The sequence below is a fragment of the Babylonia areolata genome, chromosome 12, assembly GCF_041734735.1.
Source record: "Babylonia areolata isolate BAREFJ2019XMU chromosome 12, ASM4173473v1, whole genome shotgun sequence".
Taxonomy (NCBI): domain Eukaryota; kingdom Metazoa; phylum Mollusca; class Gastropoda; order Neogastropoda; family Buccinidae; genus Babylonia; species Babylonia areolata.
Genome location: NC_134887.1, coordinates 28,429,748 through 28,434,747, shown reverse-complemented (window position 1 = coordinate 28,434,747; position 5,000 = coordinate 28,429,748).

Sequence of the window (5,000 nt, the reverse complement as noted above, 5' to 3'; positions counted from 1 at the left end):
TAACAACCACAGTAAAGTATCTTTTTTTCAGAACAACAACAACAATAACAACACTGAAGCATCTATTTTCAGAACGACAATAACAACAACACTAAAACATCTATTTTCAGAACAACAACAACGGTAAATCATCTATTCTGAGAATAATAATGACAACAATAATGATATAGCGCTGAATCTTGTGCAGAGACAAATCAAAGCGCTTTCACACCAGTCATTCACACGCATGCATAAGTCTAAAACTGAAGAAGAAACTGAAAACAAGGAAGAGGCAGGGGAGGGAGGCTATCTTGTGAAGAGGTGGGTTTTTAGGCCAGACTTGAAAGAGCTGAGTGCGGAGACCTGACGAAGCGAAAGAGAACAACAATAACAACAACACTAAAGCATTTATGTTCAGAACATCAACAATAACGACAACGGCAAGGTATCTATTTCCAGAGTCGTCAATGTAATGGGTCGAAAGGCAGTGGCTTGATGGGGAAGACATCCAAAGTGTCTCTTAACCCCTTAGCTCCTGAACCTGGTTGTGACGTAATCTGGAGTGCAAGAACTACTACTTACTGCACGCTTTAAAAAGGCTGAAAAAGACAAGATAATGCAGTCCAGGCAGGAAGGAGTTCGAATAAAGAAACGGTGACTGACGTCATGACAAATAACCTCAGTCTTATCTCAGCCAGCAACCCTTCACTGACGTCATGACTAATAACATCAGCCTTATCTCAGCCATCAGCCCTTCACTGACGTCCTGACTAATGAAGGATATTAATTAATTAAGTTAAAACCCTTCACTGACGTCCTGACTAACGACCTCAGTCTTATCTCAACCAAAAACCCTTCACTGACGTCCTGACTAATGACCTCAGTCTTATCTCAGCCAGCAGCCCTTCACTGACGTCATGACTAATAATATCAGTCTTATCTCAGCCACCAGCCCTTCACTGACGTCCTGACTAATGACCCCAGTCTTATCTCAGCCAACAACCCTTCACTGACGTCCTGACTAATGACCCCAGTCTTATCTCAGCCAACAACCCTTCACTGACGTCATGACTAATGACCCCAGTCTTATCTCAGCCAACAACCTTTCACTGACGTCATGACTAATGACCTCAGTCTTATCTCAGCCACCAGTCCTTCACTGACGTCATGACTAATGACCTCAGTCTTATCTCAGCCAGCAGCCCTTCACTGATGTCATGACTAATAATATCAGTCTTATCTCAGCCACCAGCCCTTCACTGACGTCCTGACTAATGACCTCAGCCTTATCTCTGCCAACAACCCTTCACTGACGTCCTGACTAATGACCCCAGTCTTATCTCAGCCAACAACCCTTCACTGACGTCCTGACTAATGACCCCAGTTTTATCTCAGCCAACAACCTTTCACTGACGTCATGACTAATGACCCCAGTCTTATCTCAGCCAACAACCCTTCACTGACGTCCTGACTAATGACCTCAGTCTTATCTCAGCCAACAACCCTTCACTGACGTCATGACTAATGACCTCAGTCTTATCTCGGCCGACAACCCTTCACTGACGTCCTGACTAATGACCCCAGTCTTATCTCAGCCAACAACCCTTCACTGACGTCCTGACAAATAACCTCAGTCTTATCTCAGCCAACAACTCTTCACTGACGTCCTGACTAATGACCCCAGTCTTATCTCAGCCAACAACTCTTCACTGACGTCCTGACAATTAACCTCAGTCTTATCTCAGCCAACAACCCTTCACTGACGTCCTGACTAATGACCCCAGTCTTATCTCAGCCAACAACCCTTCACTGACGTCCTGACAATTAACCTCAGTCTTATCTCAGCCGACAACCCTTCACTGACGTCCTGACTAATGACCCCAGTCTTATCTCAGCCAACAACTCTTCACTGACGTCCTGACTAATGACCCCAGTCTTATCTCAGCCAACAACTCTTCACTGACGTCCTGACTAATGACCCCAGTCTTATCTCAGCCAACAACCCTTCATATTAATTAAGGAAGCAAGCAATAGATTAATAAATGAATTAGTTGATTAATTGATGAATCAATCAATTGATTAATTAAAGAAAAGAAAAGAATAAAAATGAAAAACAAACAAACAAAAAACATTTGTGCCAATGGCATCATTACGACACTTTTAGCGAACAGTAAATTCTGGGACCTATTTTGACGAACATTTTCGTGTATTTTGCAACGGAGGCGCGCGCGCGCGCGCACACACACACACACACACACACACACGTCTCATATATATTCATATATATATATATATATATATATATATATGAGAATTGGTATGCTGCGTGTAGCCGACCTTTTTAATCCAGAAATAGGCATCACACGACTCGAAATGACTCATAACTTGAAACCGAGCCATCACCTGTCGTTTCAAGCCGCCATGTTTTTCGTTTTCCCTTTTTATGGTTTCCGGGCCCCAAAACAGAAAAGAGCAAGATGGCGTCGCGTAAGTTTAGCGACTGAACCCGCATTGACATTTGATTTGATAACCATAAAAAGTAAAGTCGAAAACCACTGGAAATGGGTTACAACATCTACAAAATCAATAGTAATACCGTTTCTTGTCTGCACGAAAAGTGCCGGTAAAATAATTCCCTGAATTAAATATCTTACATAAACAAAACGATATAGAATTGAAAAAACAAAAACAAACAACATCAAAAACAAAAAAAAACAAAAAACCGGAACTGCCCACCTCTATTGACATACGGCTCGCGCTGGCAGTGATTTGATCGATGACGTCAGTTACGATGACGACATCATCGCTCGTCATTTTGTCAGTTTGAGTCACTGTTTGGGTGATATGTTGCACAATGGATGGAAAGTACTTCTCATTGAGGTTCAGCTAGTGAGAGAGACAGAAAAAAAACCCATACAAACAACAAAAACAACAACAGTTCATATCATCATGTTTGAAAGTTGGACATACAATCAAATCAGTTTCGTATCATTGTACACATACTTTATTTCTAATTTAGTTCATACTCATGTGCATTGTTGAAGAACATGCGCAAAACGTTAAGTGGAGAGGCAGATGCATGTACGTATATATGTATGTATGTATGGATGGATGGATGTATGAATAAATGTATGTATGTATAAGTGCATGCATGGCCTATACGTATGCACATAGGCCTACCCGTTTCCATGTGTGACCTTATTTTCCTGTGCATTATTGTTTCGATTAATTACTAAACTTGTTTGATCGTTATTCATTTCATATCTCTGTGTGCTGGTGTGCAAAGCGTTTCTTGAACATGATCCATACATGTACACATGTTTACAAATGAACATCATGAACTGATATTCATATACATAAATTGTAATTGTGAATGTCCATTTCAGTATCAATGCTTCATATTGTTTAAAATGTCGCTTCATGTGTACCTAATTATTCGGTGTATGTAATTTTGAAAGGAAAAACCTTCTCTGCAAGGAAAAACAGAGACACAAAAACGTAAGTGTGATGTAAAATAAAACAACAGCAGCAGCAGCAGCAGCAGCAGCATCGACAACAATTTAATAATGAGAATGACACTACTACTCCTAATAATAATAATAATAATAGATTCAGGAGGTCATCTTAATCGTGTAAGATAATTCATCAAGCAGATAACATTCTTTCAATGTCTCTCTGCACGCTTTCATCTTGCAAGTCACGAAATGGCTATTTCATGATCACCACTTGAACACTTTTTAATTTCTACACACACACACACACACACACTTACACGCTTGCGCGTGCGCGCACGCATGCATGCACACACGCACGCACACACATACGTGCACGTACACAAGCACCCAAACACACACACACGAACAAACACACACACACATGCACGCACGCACGCACACACACACACACACACACACACAAACACACGCACGCACGCACACACACACACACACACACACGCACGCACGCACACACACACACACACACACACACACACACACACACACACACATTATTTTACCTTGAAGATTGCACAGTAAGAGCTCTGATCAGAAGTCTCCTCTCCTCCTTCAGAAAGATGCAATATGCGATCGATTAATACCAAAACACACACACACACACACACACACACACACACACACACACACACAACACACTCACACACATACATACATACATACATACATACATACATACATGATGCATGAGTGCATACAAACAAACAAACATCCATCCATCCATAAATACATACATACATACATAGATATATGCATGCATATATACGGGAAAAAATTTACATTAAAAGTATATAAATTCTGGCAAATATTCAGAAAGATTCAGCGGGTCAACGAACCAAGAAACAAACAAATAAACAAAGATCGATTCTGAATTTGAAAAATCAAGTATGATTTGACCGTAGTGAGATTTTTAAGATTTTCCTGATATCATTTCAACGTTTTCTTTTGAGACAAAAGATCGTTATCTTAGGTTATTTACAAATCAGTTATCATACCATTGTGCAAATTTCCAAGTTTTCAAGTAAATTATGTTGATTTTACATTGCGGCAATTCGAAATGCATTCTATTGATACATACAAGAAGCCTTATTGATCAGTTTTGTACACAGACCTTCTTTGAAATGTGATGAACATAAACACATCGTGTTTCGTAACATAAAAAGACAGAACGATTTCGCAACTGGAAGTGTCCGAACTTCATAAACATTACCCCTGGTCAAAAATATCAGACTGACGAAAGACACATTAGTGACTGCTGATAATGTCACACAACATGTATTTTAATCTATAGAAATGTGGTTATTATGCCTTCTCTTTCGCTGCAGAGTACATTTCAATACAGATCAGTAAAGTAATGTGAGTATAGTAGATATTCGTTCTTTTCAACTCGCGTGTTGACTTGAACACAATGTGAGAAGAAATCAAATTGTACGTCATAGCAATGACGTATCTCTGTTAGCAACTGTGATTACCTCACACCGACCACATAGAGAGGTGTTTTTTGAT